The following is a 15,518-nucleotide window of genomic DNA, read 5'->3' on the forward strand; positions in this document are numbered from 1 at the left end:
CTAGTTTGCAGGTATTAGTAGCACTGATATCACTCGCCCCCATTTATCACCTCCAAGTACCAGCTCACTGCACGCTTTACTCCACACCAACACTACTGGACTGCAGAGGAAGAGCACACGGTCACTGATATAGTTTTCCCCTGAAGAATGTTCATGGGGATCTGTGTAAACTATTTGTGTCAACTCATTAGCAAATAATAACGCCTACTGACCTTCTGACTTTTTGTCACAGCCTGGGGCCGTTCTTTAATGTTAGAATAACTCCTAACACAATTTGTACTGTCCTCTGTGGCAAAATAGCGTGTTGTATGAGGTGTTATATTTGATAAAACACTGATGCTTGTCTGTTTGTGATTTAACTATAACGATGGGTTCAAACATTCAGGTAAATGACTTAAATGAATCACCAATTCTAAAAGTCAAGACTTATAATTGCTCCCCAGTGCCTTATGTGTAACCTACTTTCTAAGTGCATGCATGTAAGTAAATGTAGACAACACTGAGGCTTTCAGAAGATATCAACAGTAAATGCAGGACTGGTGTATATCTCTTTCGGTCTGTAGTCTGTTCTTGTACTGGTTCTGATAGAGAGATATAAAGAGAAGGGAGGGGCTGCAATAAAATCCTGTGCCAGGTAGCGACATCCAAACATCCATCCAGAAAACATTTACACACTGTTTGAGACCACAAGCCAGGAAACCAGGGTGCTATCAAACGCGAGCTCGTCCACCATAAAACAACAGAGCAGCGATGCAGCAGCCGCAGCCACACTACCAGCTAGGCTCCTGGCCCCTCTACTGGGGGCAGTGGAGCTCCTTTCTGCTGCTTTATGGGATTAGATATGATATCAAACTGCCTGCTGAGGTTGTGGAATTTGAAGCTGTTTGTTTAACCCGTTGTCTTCTCATGAAAGGTGACAGTCAGTACTTTGAAAGGGAGGACACTTTATGAACAGCTTCACTTCTGAAAACCTGGTTTGGGATACCTTTAAATAGTGAAAAAAGTGTAAGGATCCCTAAAGTAGACTCCAGGCTGGACAGTTATAACTAAACTGACGAACACACAGCCATCACTGATGTTAACTAATTACTTTAAAATAACAGCAGGACTAAAATGTCACTACATCAATACACTACGCTTTGTACCAGACTGGCTGAGTTATAACATTTACGTGTCATTAAACACACTCCACTGGAAAATCTGCAACAATTTATCTTAGTTAAAAATGCCATGATTTGATAAGCAATATCCATGTTTCATGTAAATGTTTATCCTAGGCAAGGCAAGGCAAGGCAAGGCAAGGCAAGGCAAGTTTATTTATATAGCACTTTTCAACACAAGGCAATTCAAAGTGCTTTACAAAAAATGAAAGACATTCAGAAAAAGGCATTTAAAATCAGTCATTAAAAAGAAAAGATAATAAAATAAACATTAAAAGAAAAAAAAAAAAGAAAAATACATGGATAAAAGTTTCAGTGCAGTCTAAGATATGAATTGTTCAATTAAAAGCAGCGACAAAAAGAAAAGTCTTCAGCCTGGTTTTAAAAGTAGTCAGAGTTGCAGCGGACCTGCAGGTTTCTGGGAGTTTGTTCCAGATATTTGGAGCATAATAACTGAACGCTGCTTCTCCATGTTTAGTTCTGACTCTGGGGACAGAAAGCTGACCAGTCCCTGAAGACCTGAGAGATCTGGATGGTTCATCATTTAGCAGGAGGTCAGAAATGTATTTTGGGCCTAAACCATTCAGTGCTTTATAAACCAGCAGCAGTATTTTGAAATCTATTCTTTGACACACAGGAAGCCAGTGTAAAGACTTCAGAACTGGAGTGATGTGATCCACTTTCTTAGTGTTAGTGAGGACTCGAGCAGCAGCGTTCTGAATTAGCTGCAGCTTTCTAATAGATTTTTTAGTGAGACCTGTGAAGACACCATTGCAGTAGTCGAGTCTACTGAAGATAAAAGCATGGACACGTTTTTCCAAATCCTGCTGTGACATTAGTCTTTTAATCCTAGATATATTCTTTAGGTGATAGTAGGCTGATTTAGTAACTGTTTTAATGTGACTGTTGAAACTCAGGTCAGAGTCCATGACTACACCTAGATTTCTGGCTTTATCTGTTGTTTTGAACATTGCAGACTGAAGCTCAGCGCTAACTGTTATACATTCTGACTTGGCTCTAAAAACCATTACCTCAGTTTTATCTTTGTTTAATTGGAGAAAGTTCTGACACATCCAGTCATTGATTTGTTCAATGCACTTACTAAATCCTAAATGAAAATACATACAGAAAACACAAGCGCTGCACTAATGTGTGTAATGAAATTCTAAGCAGTGGAACCAGCGAGCACTAAAGGCAGAACATATGTTAGTGTGGCATGACAGAACATATATAATATTGCTTCATGTCAGTTCATTTCATGCCTGATTGCTGGAAAACTTAAATGACTGTAAAACAGTACTTACAGTTCCTCTATAGATTAAATTGAGATAATTTCATCTGGTAAAAACACATTTCCTTTTTAGTATGCGTCTGAACAGAGGCGTTGATGCAGGTGTTAGGGGGCGTCCATAGTTTATACAGATGTAGCACTCCAGATAGGACTCCACCCAGCGGATTCCAACCGAAAACCCAGCGGATCCCAGTGGCTGGGGGCGTTGCCAAATTGCTAAGAGGGCGTTGCCAAATTTCCCCATTTGTTCAATTACAGGATTTAACCAAGAGATGGCGCTTTATTCACAAATACACACCTACAACTTGGTGTTGTAGACCTTAGTCTGTTTGCAATGTTTGCAGCTCTGCAGTTGTGTTTGCTGAATACTGTAGCATGTAATCATTTATTTGCAGTGGCGAACCGTGTCTATCACAACTGGACCTTCTGTAGACACACACACCCCTTGCGGCATTATAATGTCCGTCTTTTCACTGAATTGTCGTCTTGAAAAGGGTACTCACAACAATTTCGCAACAACTTCATCTTCACCTGTTGCACTTGTCAATTCAACGTTAAAAACAATAAAACGGCATGAATTGCTTCGTCGCATTCTAGATCCTCTGTCTCGAGCCAGTTAACTAGCGGGCCTTCTAGAGTACCCTGGAACCGAGGGAAACTCTGAAAGAACACGCCCATTGGCTACAAGTCAATATATGATTGGTTGATCAAACTGTCAGTCCAAACGTACGCTCTCATTCAGTGCAACGGCCAGGGCATTCGATCAAGGATGTAGAATACCTTGGTTGAAGGACAAGATCTGATTGGTTGCTTTCTTTTCTAACACAAAACCACTTAAATGCGTAGTGCATGGTCCGAGAAGGACAAACAAATCAACGTAACACTGTAATATTACAGATCAACAACACGGATACCATTCTCATTTATTCATTTTATATACATTTTATTACATTTATGACATTTTATTATATAATTAAATCGATTTTTTGTTTGTTTTATCTGTGTGTTCCAGGGTATTCTCTGAATACCTTGAAGGCCCTGACGGTTCGCCACTGCTTATTTGTTATGGTTTTCACAGGCTACTATAACGAAAAAACATCAATATTTTAGATATAAAATAAATAAAGTATATCTAATCTTATTCAATAATATATAGTCTTTATATATGTCTACAAATGTCTTACATATGGCATACATACAGGCTGATTAAAACTATACCCAGTTGTAATCCTTAATATGTCAACACAACTTATGTGTTTTAGTTTGCAATGCTGACTTCCCATTGTTCCCCTCAAGTGACAGACATATTGTTTTTCATTTATCTCTGTACAGTAGAAAAGGACATGAGTTGATCTTACATTTGCACAGGTCAGATCAGATCCCTTGCTATGGCGATTTTAATCTGATGCTATGAGTGTAGGTAAGTCAAGATAAAGAAATAGAAAGGAAATAAATGTGCAATAATGTTTTGTCATAATGATGCATGGACTATTTTCATTGCTGTGCTATCCCTTTACATACAAAAAACAATACACACACACACACACACACACACACCCAATTGACACGAGTATCGACACTAGAAACAGATTAAAGAGTTTCAGTGATTTATATACTCAATTATTTCACAGACTTCTGTTAAATCCATTTAGACCGGCTAATACCACAGCCAGACAGACAATAATGTACCTTTGTTTTGTTTGGTCTGACTGGCTTGGGAATGGGATGAGGCGTTTTTCACACATAAAATGCTATTAATAAATAATCAACAACATGCTGTCTGCTGTTCATGCACATTACACACCAGGTTGAAAAAAGGTTTTCTAGAGCAAACCAAGTATGATACAGTAAAGTGGAAATGAAAAATAAATGATAAGATGCAATCTAATAAACATCCCTTTTCCACTTGACACTTAACAGAATGTGTATGATATTTAGTCTACAATAAAATCCTTTGAGTGTCAATCAAAAGGTTATTTCCTTTGTTTGCTTTTGTGTGTTATTTATTTGTGTTTTCTTAAGCTCTTTCCCATTGTTTCATCATCTTATGTACCTATGTCTTTTTTTGTGTGAAATGCTTTGTACATGTCTTGATTCAAGTCCTCATTCCCCCTCACTGCCGACGATGACTGACATACATGGTGCATGATTTCAAACGTGACAATGTGAATGCTTCAGTATATTCAAATTTAAAAAAATGTGTTCTCTTTTTCTGTCTAAGTGTTATACTAAATATATACCCATCCTTTGAATACGCCTGGAAGATCTGAACACATTTCATAAATATTAACTACCCAGGGAAATGTTCATTATCTAAAATGTCTTAACATGCTAATAGCTTAATATGTTCCTCAGCCAGAGCTATGTATGTACCACGAGTAATTCTAACACTGTCTTACATAAAGTTAGCTGCCTGACAAAACTTCCAGAAAGTCACGTCGCAACTATTTGCCTTCCCTGTCGCAGATCGTTCTATTTGTATTCATTTACACCTTTCGTGTCACAGTATTATCACAAGACTAAATTAAACCACATGTATATGAGGCTGAACATTACAGATATGTCTCTGTTCAGACGCATACATCTCCTCAGAGTGCGTACAGTTCGCAGGTTAGTGCACACAGTCGGTTGGTGTCTGCTGTTTGCGGCTGACTGTCTGCCATCACCTGCTCAGAACCGCAGCAGCACTGTCACGACCCTGAGGCAACACAGCCACGTTTTGGTCTACATGTGGGTGTTTGTGTGTGTGGCACAAAAAACAATATTGCATTTCAGACAGAGTGAGAATGAGGGCATGTACGCAGTGGGAAGTGAATCGCTAGTCTTGATAGGAGCGCCTCAAGTTGAAGTTACAATAAGGATTAGCTTCATTATGTCATAGTTTATTCTTTTGATAAACAATGTGAAATTGAAGTTTGATTGAATACTATACAAATAGTGTCATAACTCATTAACAACTGGTTTAAGTGTTTTCCTCTAAAATAATCCTCTCCTACACAAGAAGCCATGTTTTGTATGGATCTGGAGGATGCAAGAGGGTGGGTGTTAGTGAGACAGAAGAAAAGCGGAGTATACAGTATAGCATGTTTGGTAATATTCCCCATCTAAGAACTCATAGCTCTGCCACCAACAGTGACATCTAAATAGATCTTAGGGATATGAACAGCAAGTGTACACTGGCAGGATCCAGAAAAAAGAGAATAAAGTTTCTCCGACTAAGAAAGTAAGCAAATTGGTCCTCGTGTGGTGATGCTTCTTATCTCCTGTTCGCAGTGTGCACACACAGCGTCATCAAACAAGGAATGAATGTAATCAAATTAGAAAATCAATGCATTCAATTTGAACAGTGACAGTGTACAGATGTGTGTGTGTGTGTGTGTGTGTGTGTGTGTGTGTGTGTGTGTGTGTGTGTGTGTGTGTGTGTGTGTGTGTGTGTGTGTGTGTGTGTGTGTGTGTGTGTGTGTGTGTGTGTGTGTGTGTGTGTGTGTGTGTGTGTGTGTGGCAGTACCCAGCACAAGCTGTTGGTAATAATCTGTGGCTGTTAATGAATGAGCTACAGGGCACCGGGGCCCATCTACAGCCGTGGCCTGGCCCTATACTTATCAAACAACCCTGATGCTCCCGCAATATAATCACATTACTCTGCCCTTATTCTTCTCACATAGCAAGTGCTTTCTCTACCACCTCATGGAGTCAAATCAACCTAATAGATCTGCAATGAGCCTGCCGAGCGCCGTAATGACGCTCAGCCTTGGTCTCCACACGAACACCAAAGGACACTGTTTGAATTGAAGCCAAGAAGGAAATATGAAGGGATATTGACATACGTGTGTTCATAACACAATGGAATTAGCTGTCAGGTCAAATTGGATGAATAAATTGTATGTATCTGTTGATAGTGTTGCTCCCTCAGGATTATGCCACAGCTTCTATAGAGTACATTTGCACAGTGCATGGACAGTAAAACAACAATTATTTAACCATGCTCACTACTCAACATGCTTTGTTCTCCCTTAACCTTTCATCTCTGTATATTTTTCTCTTCTCCACACACATCTATCTTTGTAGTCACACTCCGAGACAATTTTCTTCCTCTCATTTTTACCTCACAGTGCGCTGTATATGTCACCCCCTACTGCATGTTAAAACATCTCCAGACTCACTTAGAAACGTTGTCTTTTTCTTTCATAAAGCTTGCATTATTTGTACTGTTCTGTGGGAAGTGAATTCAAGAACCCTGAATCACATTCTCGATAATTAGTAAATACAGGAGGTAAGTCTAGCTTCTGCGCTGTGATCTCTGAAAGGAAGGAAAGATGAAGTCGTGTTTTTTTTGAGTGAAGGAAATCAAACCTGAATGTTGGTGGTCTGCGTAACTTCTCTTTGATTTGGGGATTAGAGCTATGGACTGTTCATCGCTGTCTTAACAATTACTCTGAGGCTAACGGAAGCCGACGCCGTTAATCTTCACACGCTGGAACCAATGTAGATCTAGCGGTGCCCTTCATCTCTTATTCCAAGTGTGTAGTCTCTCAGCTGAATACACTGAGCTCAACGATCACACATTATCGGCACGGCATCATTTGTAACATTCACCGCAGTTCCTCGGCAGTCAAGATATTACAGTTTAATTTATTCGTTTGCGACAAGACAAGGATAACATATAACAGCAGTAAGTTTGAGTGATGGCAATGTCCGGGATGCCTCAACCCTCCAAAAAAGGGTAGAAAGTCAGCAGAGCAGTTACAGGATTTGTATGTCATTAAGATTGATGATTTGATGTCAAAGCCACACCATTGTCTCACTGCATATAGAGCCAGACCTTTATAGTTGTATATACTGCGAGAGACAAACATGACATGTCTTTTTTATACCATCTGACACTTTAGAGTCTAAATATCTACATGTTAATGACCTAAAAATATTTTTATCCAAACCAGAAATAAATGGTAACAATACAATGAAGACTTTGTGTATTAATTTCCCAGTCCACATACTTTATACCAACAGCAAAAACATACAATTGCCGAAAGAAATACAGTAAACACTGCCTAAAAGCTAACTAAAATACATCTAAATAGTCAGGATATTCATACATAACAAGCAAGAAAAAGGTGTTTAAAAAAGTACACAACAAGAAGAACATTTTGATAAGGAAAAGATACCTTTTGGGATAAGTAGAACATGTAATCCAGTTAATCAGATCTAGTTCAAATGTGAGATGCATATCAATGCCAGGAGTGAGTAGATTAGTAGGGACACATAAGTATTGCCTCTACTAGTCTGTGTCATTTTCTAATCTATATATCCATGTTTTCATCTAGCTTGTCCAAGTTTCCTATATTCATAGCCACGGTTGTGTTAGGACACAGTGGAGCACAAAAAGGCATAAATGGCGTCTCAAATGGAGCAAATGAGTGGCCGTTTAATTGTAGTGAGTTAAACTGGTTCCCTGCGGTAGGAGGTAAGAGCTGGACGCCTTGAGTAGTAATTATCTCAGGTAGATATCTCATTACCGCCCTACTCTAGTACTGTATGTAAATGTGGCCACTGGCATTATTATGGATCAGCCATTTTGTTGTGCTCTTTTGAGCCCGTGCTGTTTATCACCAGGCAGGGAAAATAACTTAAGTACTGGTTGTGTTTCCAGGGAAAAGAGAGAGTATTTTATTGTCTTGGTTTTCACATTTGTGACTGATGCTTAAGCCTTGTTCAATTAGGTAGCCAGGTTGCTGCCAATAAATGGAAAATTGCCTGAGAGTGCAGCATTTTAATATCAAATTAGGACAGTTATGAACCGTTTCCATGTTCACTGTGGGGCTGTTCTGTCATGCCTGTATTAGCCTGGAATAAAGCAACTTTACATAATGCATTTCCAACTGTGAATAAATGTGCAATGCTAGACTTTGGGAGTTGTAAGAAAATAACTATGACTAAATGTAAAAACAATAGGGTATTTATACATGTTATTGGTTTTGTGTGAATATTATATCAACAATGTGTTATATTAAGTGCCACCCCCAGACACAGAGCCTGAATCCCTTATTCACTCATGCTAATTGTAGATGTGTGGTTCACTGAGCATCCTTAGTACCACTACCATGTGTGGTGATCAGACCAATCCCAAAGCAGCATCAGCTTGAAGAGGCTTCGGCTGGCTCTGTCTAGCATGAGGTTGGAATTCAAGGGAGGGAGGGAGAAAAAAGGGAAAGGGAGATGCTAATCATCTGAGCCGCAGAGAACAAGGCTTTGAGAGAGACCGAGAGATGTGCACAGAAAGATGTCTATGCCATTTTTTGGAGTCAGAATGGAATTCAGCAGTAGGATAAGGATCTGTGTTTGTAGTGTGCCTGCCTGCCTCTACATCCAAGGGACATCAATTACCTCTGCTATACTTGCCTCATACGCCTGGCAGTGAATAGAAAAACAGAGACTGTGTAGAAAATCGAAAAATATTATACTTTTAGCACATATATTTAGGACCCATTGTCAAAGTTTTATAACAAACAATAAAATAAAGTGCTGAACTGCTCAGAAAATGTAAGAAGACTTGCATACAAATATTTCCTGGTCAAAAATATAATGTCTACATAACATGCACACACATGTCAACATGCTAGAACACTGATGAACTCATAGACTCGGAATATCTGTCTCTTATTGCCCACTGGTCATAATAAAGATTCAACTTAATGTGCACCTGCCCCCAGATCAAATTGTAATTAGTTTTTATTCCTCTTTCTCTCTGGATCTTAATGTGCTCAGGGTGGTAAGAAATGGATCTGGTATTTGAACATATTTCCACTGCATCCCAGGGGTGAACATACCTGCAGAGCCCACCTAGTTTCCAAGCTGCCACAGACACTCATAATCCCACATTAGTATTCAGACGACATCTGACCTCTGGACCGAACACTCATTGGACAAAGCTAGACGAGCAGACTCACACACACACAAATAAAAAGGATTTACATATATAAGGACAAGGAGACTTGCTTAAAAATGTATCGTACAATTGGTTGGATTTATTTTAACCATGACTGTGTGAAAAAGACTGTCTCATTGCATGCTAGACATTCTGCTCATTGCTATTGCTTGTTTATAATCCATAGTAGGTACTGCAGTAAGACAAAGCTAATTATTAGGATGCGAGCGATAACACTGACACATCACTAAAGTGCTGCTACAAAGTGCTGCGAGCTGGAGTTTTCAACTCTACCCATCTCATTGTCTCATTGTTTATGTGAGGTTTTGAAACGTCCCATTAGTTTGTCCATCTCTGCTTTCATCCCAATATTCAATCCTATGGCCCATGCTTTCCACCAATGGTGATTCCAAATGAAATGCTGATGGAAAGCTATGTACTGTGACATGTGTGTCAGCATATTTACACACAGAGCTACTGTTTGTTTAATAAATGACTCAATGGTCTGGAGCACAACAACATACACGATGAAATGGAGTTTGCCCATTGCTTTGTTTTTATCTCATGAGTTGTTGAAAGTCATGTATAATTGTGTGTAATTCGGAAGAGATAGCTAAAAGCAAGCGATGCACATATAGTAGTGAAAATGGGTAGAACTCAACGACACAGGTTGAAAGTATTGAGTTAAAAGTCCCTGAGGCAGATGAAGAAATAATGGGAGAAGGAAAACCATGAAACCCCACGCACATGGAAAGCTTTCAATGAAATCAATACCTCTTATTCTGATCATTGATTCTCAGCCAATACATGAGTCACTTTCTCAAACTTCATGAACTTGAAAATGACAGAGGAACAACTATTGAATCCCGGATCCTGATAATAACCAAAACTGACAACTCAATTGCTTAAAAATGTATATTTGAAAGTAATGTAGTCCATGAGGCTCGCAAAGCACGGACCAAGCATCTTGTCATTTCACAGTAAATATCAGGAAATCAGTGCAGGAAAAACAAGGTAATGTAGTGGGCAATATCGAATAACAGCAATGCGTTAAGATTGAACATGAGAGATCGGGGAAAGGCATAAATAATTATCATTTTAAATACCAACTGCAATTAAAATAAATCACAAGTGGTGTGTTGGAGTGTGAGACTTCCTGTTATTGTTCACACCAGCCTATCTACAATGTATGATAACAATGGGCTATAACATTTCAGTTGCTATGGCAGTGGGGCGATATTTAAGAATATGCAAGGGGAATAGGTATAGAAAGAAGTCAACTTACCAACGGGAGATGAGTCACCTGTAGAAGAAGAAAGCGAAGGGAGAAAAGAAAAAGATGGATTAGTTCAAAGAGCAAGGAAAAATGAAACGTGAGTACACCTGCTCACTGAAAGATAGTTATGGCAAAATGAGATAGCACAGGGTCAGGGTGTAAAAAAGAGAAGCAGTCTGCAATTAGCATTAGACGTCTACCAGAGTGCTATTCCACAAAACAACCAGGGATGATCAGAAGGCAGTACTGATATTTTATTTATAAAACAAGCTAACTTCTTGACATTCACTTTCCACTTGTTTCTACTCAAACTTAGTTAAACAAAAAAATGTCACCCTCACTGCGTGTACCACATACCAGATTATCCCATTAAACACGTTTTCATAGCAAACATAGCAAAGACAAATAATACCAATAATAACTTATATAAAACGAGAAAAGAACACCAATTATATAAACCCAGAATTCAATTGGCATGAATACACCAATTACTTTTGGTACATTTAAATAAAAAGTTCAAACTAAAGTAGGCCCAACTGTGTGCCTGTTGCCACGTCCTGAAACCTATGAAGGTTCAGGAAGACTTTACACTTCACACAGTGACTGTCAGAATCACACATGTGATAGATTGAGAGAAGGACCACTGAATACCTCATACCCTGCTTAATCAAAGGGAACCAAGCCAGGCTCGTACTTCTTTTGGATCCCTTCCAATGTTCAATAGATGATTCAAAAATGAAAAAAAGTTTGAATAAGAATGCATAATTTTCATCTGATGTATTGATTCATCCTGACAAGTCAAATTCCTAATAAAAAAAAGGAGCTGTTGGCAGGTGTTACATAATTAAGCCAAGTATATAGTAGGTGTTACGATCGATTTGGGGTGGAGGTGCATCCAATTAGCTTGTGAAAAGCAACATTATTATTTCAGGGACGTTGAGTTGTTATTGCAAAGGAATTTATGCAACTACTGCAAAAAACACTTGTATCAGACCAGGGTGCCCTCTTGTTAGTGACTTGGTAAACACAACAACTGCATTTGTTGTGATGTGACAACAGTTGATTAATACTGATTGGATGAAGCAAAGAAACAAAGAAACCCTTTTGGTCTACAACCTTGACACATACGTTTTTTAAGGAACACAATGTAACCTTGCATATTATTAATTCAATAGGAAACCGTTTAAATCCTATATAGTTTATTGATGAAACAGTAGGAAATGTACGATATAGTTTGCAATAACATAGGGAACAAAGAGAACTTTTAAAAAAAAGGTAAGCATTTAATGGCATTGTTTGTTTGAAAATTGAACCTAAGACATAGGAAGATAAAGTTCAATGGCTCACTTTAATGTCCAGTGTAAGGAGATGGAGATTTACACCTTCGCCTACTGAGTCCCCTTGCAATATATCACTGCCAGCCATAAACAAAGTGGTCCAGGATAGGCTGCCTCCGTAATGGCGGGCTGGCTACCATTTCATGGCCAAGGTGACAAGCAGCCTCTTCAGTTCAAACACATAGAGGAGAGCGAGACGCCCTGCCAGAGCAGATGGAGCTCAGGTCGCTTTGCTTAGCAGTGGAGACATTGTTCTTGATCTACAGTCCAGGCTAAAACAGAGCTAAACTGCCCACAGTGGTGGGTGAAGGCTACGGAAGAAAAGGTGCCAGCGGAATGAACACTATTCTACCAGGCCTTGTTTTTTCTTTGACAAGGCTCCGATGGCTCTCGAGTGCTATCGGCTGCCCTGCCTGCTCTGACATCAACAAACATGCTCTAACACAAGGGGGGGGGGGGGGAGGGAGGGACTAGGACGTGAATGAGTGTGTGAGTCGAGGAGGCAAAGATAGCAAATGAAGAGATAGATAGTCAAACTAAGTTCATCTGTCATGCCTTTCCACCTCTTCCAAGCCACAGTGACCACACCAGAGAAAACAAAGACGTGCGAGCGGCATACAGTGGAAGCTCCATGTGATATCCTATCATGGCAGCTGTGTACAAATATAACGTTATGGCAGCACACCATCTTTACAGCATGGAACTCAGGGCTAGGGTGAGCATGTTTTATTGATGATATATCACTCTGGAGAGCTGATAAGACCCGGGGGTAGAGCTATAAAGACTCTTAAGCTACAGTACAGTAAATAACCCCTGCTGGACACCATCAACAGTGTGCTGGGAGGATTCTCAGTATTTCAAAGAAACACATATTGAGGCCAAGTCTGGTGGGATGTGTGTTGGCTTTTTTCCCCATTGTATGATAACTCTCATTACATCAAATGCATGTATCTTTTATATATATCGTAACAGGGTTGGAAAGCTGGTATATGACCCCTGACTGTACACTGCTGTTCTTTTCGGCCTTGTCTGCTGTCGATTTCATTTCAATCTCTTGCCACCCTCTCCACACCTCCAGTGGCCGAGCTGGGGGGTGGCTGGGAGTGGCCACGGCCACCCCCAGCTGAATCCTGGCCACCTTATTGGCCACCCCAAACACCCTCACCACGGGGACCCAAACAACTTTAGAACATTAAGAAAAAAAATTGTAAAGTAACCTTTCATCATTCATCAATAATTAACATTAATAGGACGTTATATTGATAATGTACTCACTAAACTTACATTTCATTTAACTTATTTTCTTCCAAAAGTTAATTATCCAAAGCTTCTGTACACCCCCTTCTATTTACATGTAATGGTTTGGTCCTGCCTCCAAACGCGGTGCAGCATCACCGGCACTTTCTAGCAGAGAGTGAGAGCATGTAGCAGGGATGCTAGTACTTACGTGTACGATGTCTCAACGACTAACAAAGTCAGGCTTTCAAAAGCGAAAAGAAAGGAGAGAGAGGGACTAAAGGGCGACAGTATGTCACCCAGTTTTTCAAAGAAAAGGTGGGTGTGGTCTATTGGCGCGTTTCCACTGCAGGCCTCGCTCGGCCTCGCTCGGTTGGCTCACTTTAATGCTGCGCTTCCATTACAGTTTAGGAACTGGGGCAGTTACTATAGTAACGCAGTGTAGGCGGAGCCGTGACGTCATCTTCAATGAGAGCCCCAGAAAAACAACACAGCCGTTAGCTCTTAGCACTTAGAGCTCACAGCTCCTCATATCTGTTCAGAAACTAGACAAAAGTTAAACAAGTACAAACCACAGACTGCCTGTGTCATGGCGAATACAGTCGCTGGTTTATTTATGTATGTATAGGCCGTTGTTGTGAGTGTGGCCTGTCGGAGCATATATAACGTTAGCTTAGCCAAGCTACATTGAAAAAACACGCATTTTAAAAGGGTTTTTCGTCTGCCGTCTGTCTGCAGACTTGTCAAAGCATTAATTCATGGTTTTTACTAACCGGTATCAGTATGTTGTTACTTCGGCATCATTTTGAAACTTGTATTGCAATTAAATCACGGTCAAATATGTTCATCTTGTTGTAGTTGTAGCCCCCTTGCCAGCGATTCTCTCTCTAGTTTAGCATACTCAGCCCGACTCAGCCTGGTTGTTCCTGGCCCTAGAACCACGATTTAGTCGGGCCAGAAAAAAGGTGAAAAAGTAGCCCCGGGCCAAAACTAGGCCAAGTGGAAACGCAACCAAAAACGGGCCCCGCACGGCTCGGCACGCTTAAAGCGAGCTACCCACTGCAGTGGAAACGCGCCATAATTGTGCTTGGTTGGCGTGGCCTGGGCCTGGTGGTGGGGCCGTGATATATTTCCATGGGGCCCAAAATCTTTGGCGTGTATGGCCAGAGGGCAGGACCTATAACACATTGACTACCCAATAGCATCGTGAGGCTGAACAAAAGGACCTTTTGACTATGTAAATGTAGTCTTTTAAAAAATGGTAGTACTGTCTTTTTTAGGATAGCTTCAATTAATGTTGTAAAATTACAACCGGGGGCCTTACAGGGTTAAGGGCTATTGTTTATTGTTATTTACTTTAAGATGTTTATTCTTAACTTATCATTTAATTTAAAAACTCATATTTAAATGATGTGTGTGTGTCTCTGTATTCCTGATGATACACTGAGAGAATGAGCTCATAGTGCTGCTGATCACCATAAGCTAAAGAGTCTGTATATTGCATTACATTTGTATAATGTAAGCTTCGTTGATACTTTGCCTGTGGGAATACGGGAAAAATAGTTAGATATAGTGAATATTATTTGATCTATTCCACCACTTAATCCCAAATAATGTAGAGGTGTGTTGTAGGTGCCTTAAATAACCCTTTATTTTATTGTGAGATGTATTTTTATGTTCATATATTAGTGATTTCAATGCCACCACAAAATGATCACTGGTTCCATCCTGGCCACCCCACTGAAAATGTCCTGGCTCCGCCACTGCACACCTCTCCCTCCGCCAGCAACGCTTAGCTGTCCACTCTTCCTGTCCATATGGGAAGGGTGCACACATACAAATGACACAAATACATCTTAAGGGCAAACCATACTTGTCTATGTTTTAGATGACCAAAAAATAAAAAATGTAGCTTACAATTAGTTATTTACAAGCAAGTGTTGTTAGTTATACGTTTTATAGAAGGAAAATATTGGTGTGAAATTACATAAAAAGAAGCTAACTGCTGTTATTAATCTACATCTACCTTTTTTTTTTTAAAAGGCTGCACAGTAACAAACCACATAATGTATGTTTTGTTCAGTTGTAAAACGGATATAAAACCCACAGTGTAATTGCTGTCTCAAATCTTAGCTAGTTAGCCTTTTGTTATTTAGCATGAATGCTTTTAAATGTATGCTAGCAGCATTTGTTAACTTGCTAATTATTCAGCTTGGATTAAAAATACTTTTTAATCTCACCAACACTGTGCTGTTGTGTAGAAATCAGGGCTGACCATCTTTGTTTGTATTTA

General features: G+C 39.7%; 1 protein-coding gene across 2 annotated transcripts in view; it reads right to left on the reverse strand.

The window, feature by feature from the left end:
* Positions 1 to 15,518, reverse strand: part of nrxn2b (neurexin 2b) — a 637,678-nt gene that overhangs the window by 457,922 nt on the left and 164,238 nt on the right. The window contains exon 1 of one of the 2 annotated variants that reach the window (XM_034210529.1): positions 10,662 to 10,675. The exons of the other annotated variant lie outside the window; for it this stretch is intronic. The gene's annotated coding sequence lies outside the window, so the exon portion shown is untranslated. Of the gene's footprint in view, positions 1 to 10,661; positions 10,676 to 15,518 lie in introns of those variants that run through there. 2 annotated transcript variants of the gene reach the window in all.

Source organism: Gymnodraco acuticeps, unplaced genomic scaffold, assembly GCF_902827175.1.
Source record: "Gymnodraco acuticeps unplaced genomic scaffold, fGymAcu1.1, whole genome shotgun sequence".
NCBI classification, from domain to species: domain Eukaryota; kingdom Metazoa; phylum Chordata; class Actinopteri; order Perciformes; family Bathydraconidae; genus Gymnodraco; species Gymnodraco acuticeps.